A 16620-nucleotide genomic window follows, 5' to 3' on the forward strand; every position below is an offset into this window, starting at 1 on the left:
TAGAGCACTAGTTAAGTATACAATTTTACCTATATGTTCCCAAAAATTCTAGTTTAGCACTTCTTAGTTGGGATTCAGGAATCTGTGTTTTAACAACTCCACCAGGTGATTCTCATCATGAGAGAAGGTTGGGAAACACTGCTCTAACATACTTAATGGTGTTTCATTTCTCTGAGGGCTTAATAAAAGTCATTAAGGACACATTTTTGAAGTCCCACAGCTTTTCTCCTCTCTATCCCATCCAAGGTGGCAGAATGTATCAAACACAGATCAAGAAAAAAAATAAGATTAGATGGAAATTTCAAAACAGGTAGAAGATTAAAAGGGGGCTATTTTGTTGATTTTCCTTTTAAAGACACATTCACATACATATTTGATTTAATTGCTTTGAAATTGTAAAGTGGTACCTGAGTACCCATCACAACGAAGGTGCTGGTTGGCAGCTTTTGTCTAATAAGTCAAAGTATTTGAAAATGATTATTTTAGTGTCATATATATCTCACTAGGTAGGGGTGTCGAATTCAATCAGAGAAGGGGCCAAAATCTAAAATCCAGCCTAAATCGCGGGCCGAATGGTTTACTGAACAGTCATAAACTGACAATGTCATAAACTGACAGCGGAGTGCAGTTATGACAGTGCAGTGCAGGCCACATTGCAAGGCCTGGCGGGCTGGATTTGGCCCGCGGGCCTTGTGTTTGACACATGTGCACTAGAGATAGAGAGATAGAGATAGAGAGATTTACAATAACATGTTTTTAAAAATATATATATTTTATTGATTTTTTACAGAAAGGAAGGTAGAGGGATAGAGAGTTAGAAACAACGATGAGAGAGAGACATCGATCAGCTGCCTCCTGCACAATCCCTACTGGGGATGTGCCTGCAACCAAGGTACATGCCCTTGACCAGAATCGAACCTGGGACCTTTCAGTCCACAGGTTGACGCTCTATCCACTGAGCCAAACCGGTTTTGGCTACAATAACATGTTTTTAAGCCATACTGATTTCTGAGTCTGGAGTCCCTATCTCTAACTAAAGAAAAAGTGTTAGGGTGGAGGGGGTGATAATTTTACAGAGACAAATAAGCCAGATAACTATCAGAGCAGCCTATACTTCTAAGGCTGCTCTGTGCTGCAGTTTAGGAGTGTGGCCAGCCTTCTGCTCTGCTGTCCATTGTTGACCGCTGGGAGCAGATTAAAGTCCCAGAGAATATGCTCATGTTTCAGCATTCATAGTGAAGATCTGTGAATAAATGTGACCAGTGTTGGTGAATAAATACACAGGACTTTAAGCATATTATATAAAATGAGCAATATAGCTAGTAGAACTAAAACCAGATGGGAAACAATCCAAAGTAGCATACTAATCACACATATACAGAAACACACAGAACACAAAACAGAAAGCTCAATTTTTTAAGGGAAAGAAAATGAAGGTCTAGGAATGGAAAATATGACATTAAAGAAAGCATTTTAATATTTATAAATAAACAGATTGGTCTCAAAACCTAAACCCACTGTGGGCTGTATATAATAAATGTAGCTAAATAAAATATTTCACACATTTGAAAAGTCAACATTTAAAGTGAGAACAAAGAGAAAGGAGGAAAATGCCAACAATAAGAATACATGAATTGTATTATTAATAATAGAAATGTTGATGCCAAGACTAACCTTTCCAATGAGAGAAAGAAGAAAATGAACTTTACAATACATTACAATCCACATTCAGGCTCAAGAAAAATAATATTAAAATTAAAAAAATAAATAAAGGACAAACTACAGGAAATACAAGTAAGTGTGACAAAACAGAAAGCTCAGAAATGTATTAATCAGAAAAGGAATGTATATATGACAAAGTCATATTTCACAACAGTATAAAATAATTATTATTTGACTTAAATGATTTTGAGAAAACTGGATAACCATTTGAAAATATAAAGTTAACTTTCTTACTTGTACTGTGTATCAAATAAAATCCAAATGAGTTGAAGCTTAACCTGTAGAATATATAAGTACTGAAAGAATAGTCAAGTATTGTGACTTCTAAGCAACATATGTATTAAATAAAAAAGAATTAAATTGCCCAAAGTGACAGACCTAAGTATTGGCTGACTTGGTTTTGAATGTAGAAAAGTTGGTTCCAGGGTCAAAGGATTTAAATTATAGACCCAAAAAAAACCTGATTATATAATCCTAGGATAGGAAATATATTTTAAAAGTAACATGGACATTTGGTTTTAGATAGAAAACTTGATGGACTTGACTACATGAAAATTGCAATCCTTTTTAATTGAAAAAATATCAATGTGACAAAATCAAAAGCCAACTCAGAAAATAGTTGCAATATCGATATAATAAAAGACTAATATCCAAATAAACCAAATAACAGAATAACCAAACAACCGGTCACTATCATGTGCACTGACCACCAGGGGGCATGTGCGGGACATGGTGGGTGTAGCCAGCAGGTGGCAGAGTGCAAACATAGGGGGCATCAGCCACAGTGGGATAGCGGAACAGATGAATGGGATGCCAGACCAAGGTGAGGTGCTGGTCTCACTGTCATCGGGGTGAGCCTCTGGTGGTTACTGAAAATTCTTTGCTCCCACACACCACAGTCCCGCCCGGTGCTCGCAGGCACGCACTGCTAGTACCAGAGCCACCACTTGCACTCGCTCCTGGCACCAGGCACCAGCCTTGATTGCTCAGCACCATCAGTGGGTGCAAGTGGCAGCTGCCAGCCCTGATCACCCCTCGTGGCTTCTCCACCTCCCCTGCTCCTGAGGGGTAATTGGGGCCAGCAGCCACCTCTCACACCAGCTGCCAGTACCAGAGCTGCCACTCGTACCTGCAGCTGGCGCCCAGTGCTGGTCCTGATTGCCTCATGCCATCAGCCATTGTGAGTGGTGGCTGCTGGCCCTGATCGCCCCTGAGGGCTTCTCCACCTCCCTCTGCTCCTGAGGGGTGATCAGGGCAGCAGCCACTGCTCACACCTCACAATTGCTCTGCACTGTCAGTAGGTGCAAGCAGGGCCTGCACCACCATCAGTGGGTGGGAACAGTGGTGGCGGGAGCAGGGCTGCTGGCAGACAGGGTACCAGGGGCTGGGTGGGGGTGCAGAGGATGTGCCAAGACCCACCCCTGTGCCCACCACAGCCTCAAGGCCCACACTTCTTTTCAAGGTGCACGAATTCATGCACTATGTCCCTAGTACATGACATAAAAATTAATATCCTTAGTACATTAGAGGTCTTACATCAATGAGAACGCAAACTTGAAAAATAGGCATAGGTCAGACAAGAAAATATATAAATGGTTAATAATTTTGGTAGACACAAAATTGTCAGTAAAATAATTTTGGTAGACACAAAATTGTCAGTAAAAATGATCTTGTGAGAGTATTCATTTCCATGGAAAGAAGAACAATCAACTGCTGTTAAAAGAAAAATGGCAGGTTACAAAAACAATATGATATTAATATTTTCCATGACATATATATACACATAAACATATATATGATATAGAAAATTAATGTATAATTTTAACTTGATCTCTCATTTTTTAAAAGAAGTTTTTGTTGGCTTGCAGGATCTTTTTGTAGTACTGTATGAGAATAATGACTAGTGAGATATTGCACAAGTGAGAGAGAAGCTAAATGAAAAGGGAAAGTAATAGTTATTATTGGTTTCTTGCTAAAAATTATGCCTCCTTTTCTTTCTAAACAAATCAACATTTTGTGGACTATGTGGACTCCACTCCAATTTAATAACAAAAGTCTTAATTAGGCTAGACCAGCTATTAGCAGTTATTCCATTTTTCCTGCCTGTGGCTCAAAATCCTAACAAATGAGGCATTAACATACCAGAGAGTATTTCTGAGAGTGTTATTTTTATTCTTAAAAAGGGACATGAGTAAAGGGCTTCCTCCTCATGCCTTTGGATATTTGGAGGTAAGTATGTGCTCTTTGGAGTTGTTGCAACCATCTTATTGCCATGAAAGTGGGGAGAAATGCAGAACAGCCAAATTTTATGTAGGACACTCCTTCACAAGGCCTCACATTGTGTTCTGTTTTGTTTTTTTAAGTACTTTTAATTGATTTCAGAGAGGAAGGAAGAGGGAGAGAGATAGAAACATAAATTATGAGAGCAAATCATTGATCTGCTGCTTTCTGCATGCCCCTCTCTGGGGATTGAGCCCACAACCCGGGCATGTGCTCTGACTGGGAATGGAATGGTGACCTTATGGCTTATAGGTTGATGCTCAACCACTGAGCCACACTAGCTGGGCAAACCTCACATTGTTGAGCTGCTAAGTAACTATTCTGAGCTCCCCTGTCCTCTACCATTCTTATGTAGGAAGATAAATCCCTCATTAGCCATGTGACTTTTGTTTGATTATGTATTTATTTACTTGCAGCTGAAAGCATTCCACCTGATACAAACAGGGAGATACTTAGGGAAAAAATAAATTGCAAGTTGATAGGAAGGAGAATAAAAGAAATAAGAAATATAATCAGTGTAGGTTAGAGTTTTCTAGAACATTTTGAAGGTAAGAAAGCAAGTAGATTTTTTTAGCAGCTTGCATGAGGATTTGACAGAGTATGAAGGCTTTACAGAAGCTTTACTCTATGTGAATTCAATGTAATTACTCCTCTGCTGTATATTTTAGAGGTTCTATAAAGTTGTGCATTACTTTATCTATATTAAGTTTGGATTTACCTTTTTGTTGGATGTATTGCCATGCAAAAAGTGGCACTCAGATAACTCAGCTTTATTAGGCTTTTATATGAGATAAGATGAAAAAGTGTTTTCCTTTGAATAATACCCTAAAATATTTTCTACAGAGACAGATTCCAGACAGTTCAGGAAAATATATATACTGTTCACTTCTTAGAACTTTAAGTTGCCCATATTTTAGGAAAAAATAAGAAATACTGCTATAAGAAAAGTGTTTAACCAAGTGTTTTCCAAACAGAGAATGATTACCACTGAAGGAATTCCAGGAACTATTATATATGTATTATAAGTAACTTCTAGATGGGGGTTAGAGATGGATAAATGGATGATTATTTCTTGTAAATAAGTTGTAAATATTCATTGTTTTGGACCACTCTACAGATGACCAATGCTAAATCAATAACAGTGTTAGAGTGAAGTCCCATCTCATCTTTAATGACATTACATGTAAAATGGAATTCATACAATACTTACTTCTTAGGATAGTTGCAAGAAGTAAATTGAATTATTTTGAAGATTAAAGAAAATATTCCCTATATTTATTTATTTAATTAATTTTTTGTTAATCCTCACATGAGAATATTGTTTCATTGGTTTTGTTAGAGTGAATGGGAGGAGGAGAGTCACAAAGAGAGAAACATCAATGTGAGAGAGACACATTGATTGGGTGTCTCTCCCCACATGTCACCACCAGGGCTGGGGGTTGGGATCGAACCTGCATCCCAGGTACGTGCCCTGGACCAGAATCAAACCCAGGACCATTCAGTCCATAGGCCGATACTCTATCCACTGAGTCAAATAGGCTAGGGCAAAATATTCTCTTTAGAAAGTCTTCTTGGTCCATTAAAATCATGTTTGATAGCTTGGCTAGTATGCTCAGTGGTTGAATGTTGGTCTATGAACCAGGGGGTCATGTTTTAATTCCTGGTCAGAGCACATGGCTTGATCCCCAGTAGGGAGTGTGCAGGAGGCAGCAATCAATGATTCTCTCTCACCATTGATGTTTCTATCTCTCTCTCTCTCCCTTCCTCTCTGAAATCAATAAAATGTATATTTTTAAAAATATACATTAGAATTATTAATAATTATAACAACTTTTAAGAACAGCATTTCATGAATATGTAAGTTCTACATATGTTAATTATAAATATTACTAGTTTACTAGTAATTCTCTTCCCCTCACAAACATACTGTGGATTTCAGGCTGATGTCAGATATTAAATATATTACTTGAATTTTATAGAGAGCAAAAAGCTTTATTTACAAAGATATTAAGTGGTTTTGACAGGGAAATTGATCATATTAATTTATGACTAAGAAGTAAGAATAAGGTTATATTTTAAGATATTCCTGAAATCTGCTAAAGTAGTTTCTTGGATCGTGAAGCATTAAAATAGCTACAAAAGCACAGCTTATGGCATTTCTTTAGAAATTGGCTGAACCTGTCCTCTCATGGTTGGGGTGAGGAAAGATGATTTGTGTATTTAATTTATGGTATTGCCAGAGAGTCAAGACATGGATTAAAAAAAAAATAGCTTATTGATTTTTAGAGAGAGAGGAAAGGAGAGGGAGAGAGAGAGAAACCTTGATGTGAGAGCATAACACCAATTGACTGTCTCCTGCACACCCCATTCCAGGATGAAGCCCTCAACCAAGGCATATGCCCTGACTGCGAATCAAAGTGGCAACTTTTTGATGCACAGGATGACACCCAACCAACCGAGCCGTACAGGCCAGCGCATGATTCTTTAATGTCACAGACATACAGTAAGTAGATATGAAAATAGATGTTCCATAAATCTTTTTAGAAAAGGAGTCCAACTATCTCAGGAAAATCAAACACAGTGTCCTTTATAACCCTTCAGGCGGTTATATTCACTATTTATTGGCTCAGGATTGTACAAAAAATAAAAATTACAAAGTTCTTATTAATAAAATTTCTACCTTTGATAGAGTCCAGTAGTCTCATCCTTCTCAAGCTTCGACAATGAGTTCATTATACTCTGCTTTATCTTCAATATTAAAGTTACATTAAATGGCAGGTAAATAAAAGTAGGAACTTTTGCCAAAACCAGTTTGGCTCAGTGGAAAGAGCGTTGGCCTGCGGACTGAAGGGTCCCAGGTTCGATTCCGGTCAAGGGCATGTACCTTGGTTGCGGGCACATCCCCAGTGGGGGTTGTGCAAGAGGCAGCTGATCGATGATTCTCATTTATGTTTCTAACTCTCTATCCCCCTCTCTTCCTCTGTAAAAAAGCAATAAAGTATATTTAAAATAAAATAAAATAAAACGTAGGAACTTTTAATCTTATGTATAAAAGTAACACATGTGTACTCTTGGTGAATAATGATGTGGTCATCCCTGTTAAAAATAGAAGAGCTCAGGGAAGTCCTGTGAGTGCTGTGATAATATCACTTTTCTAGGTTTTATGTTTAATAGCATTGAAGTTATGTGCTTATTGTGATTGTTCTTTCTTAATTCTGATGCTTGGCTATTTAAATTTGTGTTCCCCATCGAAATGGGTTCCCAGAACAAATGCTATTTATTTCTGTAGTAGAAATGCTGTATTATGAGTGAGTGGTTTATAATTTCTGTAATTCTCTTTTTCACTATAACCTATTCTAAGATCTACTTCTGACTCCTTTGACATTGGGCAAATTGCTTTATACTCTTCCTCAACCGTGCTTTCCCTCATTGATGTAACAAGAATACTTAGCTCCACTTACTTCAACAGGAAATGTGTTTTATTAAAGTGCTCTTAGCTTCTTGAAGTAGAAAATTGTAGTTTTGGTGGAGTTTGCTATACTATAGCACTTGGCATCAAATCTTCTTTTGAAATCTTTAGAAATGCCTCTCTCCATGAATGTGCTTTCAAGGACAAATGAAAAGTAGGCAGTTTGTTGTGCTGCAGAAGAAGAGACTGCTTTTATTCTTCAAACCTAAGCAGGTTCTTTTCAGGCAAATATTTTTTAGGCATAATTATACATAGAGAATAGGACTAGATATAATGTAATTATTATAAAAAACATGTAACCTATCTGATAAAGAATAATATGCTTCAGTTTATCAAAAAAAATGTTTAATTCAGAGAATTTTTATAAATTAGAAACATCTGAATTTCTAAGGCATACATAGGGATTATTTAAAGATCTGATATAAAATAGTGCGTATTGTACACTTTAATTTCCCACTTTTTAATATTTTTATCAATATAACTTTTATTTAGGATCCAGTGAGCGAGAAATTATATAAACTTCTTCATGAATGATAAACTCACGGAGCCAAAAAACAGATTGGCTTAAATATACCACCTTCTGCCAATCCTATGTGGAAGTCATTTAATAATGCTCTTTCCCATCACAGTTTCCAATCTTTCTCTTTTAATTATGAATGCTTTTTTTACTTTAATGAAGATGATGTAGAGAGGTCGGGTGAGGGAGTTGGTTAGGAGAGTGGAAGAAGAAAATGAGATATCCAACTTAATTCAGAGTCTGTGTTGATTATTTGAACACATTATCCCTGAAGATTCTAAAGTTAAATGAAAGATGGAATGGCTTATTATGATTTTTTAATATTCTATTTGAGGGATTTTCTTATGATTCAAAGAGTAACTCATTTATGAAATGTATTCTCAGAAGGGGCCTCCTGCTGCACAGCATCTGTGTTACTGATATACTGTAGTTTTCAGTGTATAAGACGCCACATGTATAAGATACCCCCCACTTTTCCAACCCAAAATTAATAAATCAATATTTTAAACATTTTGCTGGGTTTCCTCTTAAGGCCTTCTTTTTTTTTTTTTTTTTTTTTTGGCATCTTAAGGAGTGGTTCTTCCTGTTTTCTCCACTGTCTGATCTTATACTCAGTGGGAGGAGGTCCAAATTGTCTCTCTGCAGCAATATTTCCGTGCTCCTTTGCATAGCTGATTACATTCAGTTTGAATTTTGCAGAATAAGACAATCGCTTACCAGTATTTATCTTTTTACTTTTTGACATCTTTATGGGCTCAGAACATTTGGGTCCCGGTTGCATCTGAGCACTCTCCACCTCCACCTCCACCTCCAATAATGGCATCAGCTGACATCAGTAACAATAAGGCTGGAGATTGGAGGAAGCCTGTTTGATAAGGTATGGGCAGCTGTGCACCCACGTTGCCCCCTCCTCAGCTGACTTATGTGTATAAGACACTCCTTGATTTTCAGTCTAACAATTTTAGGGGAAAAAAATAGCATCTTATAAATGAAAAAAATATGGTATTCACACCCTTCCTTTACCTCTCTATCCGTTGCCCTGTGACCTGGTGCCTCTCTCTGGTGGAACAGACTTCCATGCCTTTATACTTCGGCTGGTGGACATAAGCAAATGGGACATATGCTTTTGAAAGATATTTCATCCCAGCCTCTTGCTTTTGCCCTCTGCCATGAAAACAGAATGTCCCAGACAGGGACTCCATCTCTACTCTGAGTCCAGGAATGAGAAGACACATCAGGGCTAAGCAGTGTTGAACTCTGTCACAACAGCCAGAGCCAAACCACAGTTGCATGCAATCCACTGAGCTTTGGGGATTACTTATTAGCAGCAAAAATGTCCAATTGAGAAAATAACTGCTAGATCTTTTTTGCTATAACAAAAATGCCTAATGTATCTGACAAAGATTTTGCAAGATACCTGAAAGATGAGAAACTGTTATTGGAGACTTAGAAAGTGTTACACAGAGGCAAAATATTTTGAAGCATTTTTGTTTGAGATAGGTTAGGAGGCAGTTGATGTACAATACAATAAAAGGCTATGGCTTTGGGCACAAAGGTTTCAGAACAGCACCTTACAAGCATGAGTTGTTAGTAGGTACATTTGAGAAGGCACTATAAAGAAGCTGAGCCCAGCCGGCATGGCTGAGTAGTTGAGTGTCAAGTTATGAACCAAGCTATGAACCAGGAGGTCCAAGTTCAATTCCAAGTCAGGGCACATGCTCGGGGTGCGGGCTCGATCCCCAGTGTGGGGAATGCAGGAGGAAACTGATCCATGATTCTCTCTCATCGTTGATGCTTCTATCTTTCACTCCTTCTCCCTTCCTCTCTGAAATCAATATGAAAGCTGAAGTCAGAAAGGAATTGGTGTGCTTAAAAATATAAAGGTCCCAGCAATTGTGTGATTTGCAGAATTGAACATGAAATAGTTTTTCAACTTCTATCAGTAAAACATAAGATAAGGAAATCTTTTTAAGTATTTCAGATCTATGCTCCATGTTTAGATTTCTGAGTAGATTAAAATGGAAGGCTGGGCTAAATGGCTGTGGTAAAGGGAAGGGAATAATTCTACAAAAATCTAATAGACTGGAAATGCCTGAAATGAAGTGAGGAAAAAGCTACTTCCAAAAGAAATTGTGGGGGTAATGATGGCTCATGGAGCTGACTATATTAAGTAGAATTTAGAAAAATACCCTTTTTCCTTTTTCTTTTTCTTCAGAAACGTGTATTGTCAAAAGTAACAAGAGTTCGGAACAAAGACAATGTGGACTCATCAAGATACTAGTAAACTATCTCCAGCTCAGGAAGTGGCTGAGAAAGCTGTTCTATCCGGGAGAATCTGAAGCCCAGAGGAGTCACACAGGCACAGCAGTTCTGAAATGTCAGTAAGCCCCGTGAAAACCCCTTACTCTGAGGCAGGCAATGATCTTGTGTTGGGGCCTCTATCCTGTTCTTCTCTTCACTGTATTCCATGGATTTTAGCTTCATGGTTGGGAAATTCTCCCTTTCCTGTTATCCTCCTTGGCTACATTTGAGTAGAGCAATGGAGAATGTTTAAATATGATTGTGTGGTTCATCTTGGTCCATGCTCAGAACCCTGCCATAAGAACGTAATGTCTCAGGTAAGGGTTTCCTCTTCAGTCTGGGCTCCAGGATGGAAAGGTATTAGAGAATTGATCAGTTCCAACACAGCCTAAGCCTGCCTACAACCTACATGTTGCATGAGGGGAAATAAGTGATGGCTGATGTAAGCCACCCACTGACATTTTGGAGTCATCTGTTATCCAGAACTAATGAAGGTATCATTTGTCTTTCCTTTTTATTCACAAACTTGTTACTAGTTTCCCATATACTTCCATTATGCAAATTGGAAAACTTGTTCTAAAGGAAAAACGTCTTACAAGGGTATAAGGCATATACCCTCATCAGAGATATATATCATAGAAATACCATCCCAACTGCCCCACTATAATCACCAGCTTTCTAATTTCCATATTATGAATTTGCTCCCACTTGCAGATATCAAAGTTTTTCCAACTTATTCAGACTGGAAATATAAACTTACTCATTGGGAGCATAGAAAGTGAAAAGTGGAAAGAGGAGGAACTCAACATAAAGATAGTTATTGTAATAGAAGCACATAAGTCTCCACATAGCCTTGTACATCAAGAAACACATTGTAAATGGAAAGGGAAGATAAATAACAAACCTATTCTTTATAACATGGGCTTTAAAAGAAGCAAAGTTTCTGGGTGCTCTGTTCTTTTCATAAGGGAGCTTCTAAAATCTAAGGTTTCACTATATGCAGTGATTTTTCTGAGAATATATAATTTTTTTTTCAGTTCAACACTTCTTGTTCCAATAGGAATCTTGTTCCAATAGGGTTACACACATGTTTACATTCTTCCTGCCTGGCTCATAGGAAGTGCTCAATAATTATTTGTAGAATTGAACTATATTTGTGATAAAAACATTGTATAGTTTTCCATCATTATTGTTGAAATTCTCAGTTGTTGCACAGCCCTCAAAGTGAGAGTAGTGCTTGAATTTTTAAAAAGTTGTCAAAAGCAAAAATATAAGTATATGCAGTAGAGAAACTAACATATTCACTATTTGACCCTATGCAGAAAATGTTAGCTGAACCCTGATCTAAATTCAGAGAGTATTTCCTGAACTTAGTCCCAGACACAGGGAATTCATGCAATGACACAAACAATATCTCAGGTGGAGAAATAACATTACAAATAGAGGAAGATGCATATGGGAAGAAGTTGCTGGAAAGTTATTTTCAGTCTTAAAAAGGGACAAAGGAAGACATGCAGTCTTTCTTTCTAGCAGTCTTTGAGTTTTGTTGTGTGAGGATGCAACAAATGCTTGAAGGTGCCATCTTGGGACCACAAGGATTCAAGCCTAATGATAAAAACCAATACGCTGAGCATTGTAGAGTGAAAAGAAAGTAAAACCTGGTCCTCCCTTAATGATGTTATTAAACTCAGAATTAACCAAATTCTTGAAGTAACTTGATTATGTACAGTGGTGCCTCGCATAAAGAACGCCTCGCACAGAGAACGCTGCACACAACGAACTTCATTTCATGATTCATACAACGAACTTCGTTTCACACAACGAAGTCGCCCGAGCTTCCACGACTGCTTCGCCCGAGCTTCCACGATCGCTGCCGATGTATTGCATCCTTCCACGCAGGCACTGCAGGCAGTCGTTAGTCACTGCGCTTAACTTAAGCACGTATCGCAGCAATCGTTCTTCATTACGAATTAAATCACCCACGTATCACGGCAGTCATCCTTTTAAGTTAAACTCAATATTTTTTTTATATCATGGCTTCTAAAAAAAGCAGGAAGGTGATTTCTGTTGAAATGAAACAGGAAATAATTAGAAGGAGTGAATGTGGGGTAAAACAGTGTGACCTCGTCAAAGAGTTTGGCCTCAGCAAGACCACCATTTTCACCATTTTGACAAATAAGGATGCAATCAAATCAGCCAAAGTAGCCAAAGGAGTATCAAAACTATTTCATGAAAAACATAGGTCTTCAATCCACGAGGAAATGGAGAGGCTATTAGCAATTTGGATTAAGGACAGGCAGGTGAAAGGTGACGTAACAACCCAAGATATTATCTGTCACAAAGCCAAGAGAATTTATGACGATCTAAAGAAAAACGTCCCTGGAAGTAGCAGCAATCAAGATAATGAAGAAGAATTCAAAGCCAGCAGGGGGTGGTTTTTTAGATTTAAGAAAAGGTGTGGAATCCACAGCGTTACTATGCATGGTGAGGCTGGCAGTGCTGACAAGAAAGAAGCAGAAAAGTTCTCTATTAACTTTCAAAAATGTATTAAGGATGAAGGATACTGCCCACAACAAGTGTTCAATGCCGATGAAACGGGTCTTTTCTGGAAAAGAATGCCAAGCAGAACCTTCATTACAAAAGAGGAGAAGAAATTGCCAGGACACAAAGCCATGAAGGACAGACTTACCCTTATGTTTTCGTCTAATGCCAGCGGAGACCTCAAGATCAAACCTCTATTGGTTTATCACTCTGAAAATCCAAGAATTTTCAAGAAAAATAACATTATTAAGTCCAAACTGCCCGTCCATTGGAAGTCCAATCAAAAAGCCTGGGTGACCCAAGTTATCTTCAACGAATGGATTCTGGAAACCTTTGCTCCTGCCGTGAAGAAATTCTTGCTGGAAAAAGAACTGCCGCTCAAAGCCCTTCTGATACTTGACAATGCCCCTTCTCACCCAAAAGACCTAGAGGAAATATTGCAGGAAAATTATCCTTTTATCAAGGTGCAGTATTTGCCACCAAACACCACATCCATTCTTCAGCCAATGGATCAGCAAGTTATTGCGAACTTTAAAAAACTCTACACTAGAGCCCTCTTTAATAAGGTGTTTGAAGAATGCGAGTTTGGTGGAGACAATATGACTGTCCGAAAGTTTTGGAAGGAGAAATTTGATGTCCTTATGGCAATACGACTTATACAGAAGGCCTGAGAAGAAGTGTCACAAAGGACCCTCATTTCTGCTTGGAAGATGCTTGTGCCTTCGTGGACCCAGGAAGAAGCAGTAGTTGATGACACAGAAGTGGTGAAGGACATCATCACAGTGGCCCAAAGGTTGGAATTAGAGGTAGAGGAAGAGGATGTAGAGGAGCTTATTGAGGAACACGAAGAAGAGCTGACAACTGAAGAGCTCCAAGCACTTCTGGTCCAGCAACAGGACAATGCTCAAAGGGAAGCGTCATCTGATAACGAGGAGCAACAATCAAACAATCAACCAATCCCAACTGCTGACATCAAGAACATCCTGGTCAAATGGAAAGCAGTTCAGCAGTTTACCAATGCCCACTATCTGGATTCAGCTGAAGCAAACAGGATCAACGATCTTTACTCCGATACTCTTGTCCGTTATTTCCGGCAGATGTTGGAGAAAAGAGAAAAACAAATGACTTTGGACAGGTTTTTCATGAAACCATCGGCCAAAAAGCAGAAAATGGATGAAGATGTGCAAGATTCGGTAGACTCTACTTAGTCTGTCTTAAAATTAAAAAAATGTGTGTGTTTTTTTTTAAATTATGTTTTTAGATGTATCTAAATAAAAATAATAACAAAAAATTTATCTTTTTTTATGTCATCTTAGCATATTTTATGCTACAGAACGAATTATTTTTTTTAACATGTATTGTTATGGGAAAACACGTTTCACATAACGAACTTTTCGCATAACAAACTTGCTCCTGGAACGAATTAAGTTTGTTGTGTGAGGCACCACTGTATCTCCCTATTATATAAGTCAGTTGATTCAAATTTTATATTTCTTGCATCTGAAAGCATTCTAAAGGGATGCTGTAATTGAAATCTGGTTGTAAAGTAGAATAAACAGTCAGCTATTCTTTGAAATATCTGCCTGGGGCTTGTGAGTTGCTTGGTTAAGAGAGGACATCTGGACAAATGAGCAGCTCAGGTATTTAATTCTATATCGTGGAAGACTTGGCATGATTTATTTCTGTGTTGTCATATTATCATATTGAATGAGTGAAAAATAGTCCCAGTAACATATAAACCATATGTTCCCAAATACCGTAAATGATCATACAATATAAACAATGCTCAGGCAAGTCCACACTGGTAGCATGTGTTGGGAGACAGCCTTTCCACAATCACAACAATGACGTAAACAGCCCTCTCTTCTGACTCACTATGTGACGACAGCTTCTTTTTTCTTTTTTTAAAAAAATATATTTTATTGATTTTTTTACACAGAGAAAGAGAGAGGGACAGAGAGCTAGAAACATCGATGAGAGAGAATCATCGATCAGCTGTCCCCTGCACATCCCCCACTGCGGATGTGCCCGCAACCAAGGTACATGCCCTTAACCGGGATTGAACCTGGGACCCTTCAGTCCGCAGGCCGACGCTCTATCCACTGAGCCAAACCGGTTTCGGCGACGACTGCTTCTGTACTAATGACATCTGTAGACCGGCTTCAATCCCCCACATCTTGGAGTAAAAATTATGAACATACCCATTGTTCCCACCTCTGACAGCATTCATGCCAAAACGGGCCCACGCTTCCCTAGTCCCTCTTTGAAACCTTCAAGCTCAAACCCAAATTCTCTAAGAAGCCTTTTCCATGTTCCTATGTGGATAATCTCCCAGAGTTCCTCTGGGTTATGTTTACCTTGCTGTAAAAAGCATGGTAAGCCTAACTTTTTTTCTTTTCTTTTTTTGTTACAGGCATTTTCCTGGTGATTTATTTATTTATTTATTTATTTTAAATCTATTTTATTGATTTTTTTCAGAGAGGAAAGGAGAGGGATAGAGAGCTAGAAGCATCGATGAGAGAGAAACATGGACCATCTGCCTCCTGCACACCCTTTATTGAGGATGTGCCCACAACCAATGTACATGACCTTGACCAGAATCGAACCATCCGCAGACTGATGCTCTATCCACAGAGCCAAACCGGTTTTGGCTTATTTATTTATTTTGATTAATAGACAACTCATAAGAAGATTTAGGTTTACAGAAAAATTAAGCCAAAAGTACATAGAGTTCCGATATACACTGCTTGCCACATCTCAGTTTCTCCATTTTGCATTGCAGTGGTATGTTTGTTACAATTGATGAACCAACTTTGATGGACATTATTATGAACTAAAGTCCACAGTTTCACTAAGGGTTACTCTTTTTGCTGCATAGTTCTATGGATTTTTCCAAATGCATGATGTTAATGTCTACTGTTACAGTATCATACAGAATAGTTTCACTGCCCTAAAATGCCCTGTGCTCTACCTGTTTATTCCCTGCTCCCCACACCCTGGAAACCACTGATCCTTTCACTGTCTAAATTTTTGCCTTTTCCAAAAGGTCATGCAGTTTGAATGATAGAGCATGTAGCCTTTTCAGGCTGGATTGTTTCACTTAATAATAGGCATTTAGGGATCACGATTTGATACCTTATTTATTTTTATCACTGAACAATATTATGTTGTCTGGATGTACCATAGTTTATTTTTGCATTCACCTACTGAAGGATATGTTGGTTGCTTCAATTTAGGCAATTATGAATAAAGAGGCTATGAATATTCTTGTGCAGGTTTTGTGTGGACATAAGATTTCAACTTACTTGGGTAAGGACCAATGAGTGGAATTGATAAGTAGTATGATAAGACTATGTTAACGTTTTATTTTTTTATTTTTTAAAAAAATAAATTTTTATTGTTCAGATTATTACAGTTGTTCCTCTTTTTCCCCTCCATAGCTCTACTCCACTCGGTACTTACCCTACCCCATGCCCTTACCCCCCCCCCATTGTCCTCATCCATAGGTGTAAGATTTTTGTCCAATCTCTTTCCGCACCCCACACATCCCCTTCCCCTTAGAATTGTTAGTCTGATCCCTTTCTATGCCCCTGTTCTATTATATTCACCAGTTTATTCTGTTCCTCAGATTTTTTATTCATTTGATTTTTATATTCATTTGTTGATAGATATGTATTTGTTGTTCATAATTTTTATCTTTTCCTTTTTCTTTTTCTTCCTCTTCTTAAAGAATATCTTTCAGCATTTCATATAATACTGGTTTGGCAGTGATGAACTCCTTTAGCTTTTT

The sequence above is a fragment of the Pipistrellus hanaki genome (genome assembly GCF_964339955.1).
Source record: "Pipistrellus hanaki genome assembly, chromosome: 8".
Classification (NCBI taxonomy): domain Eukaryota; kingdom Metazoa; phylum Chordata; class Mammalia; order Chiroptera; family Vespertilionidae; genus Pipistrellus; species Pipistrellus hanaki.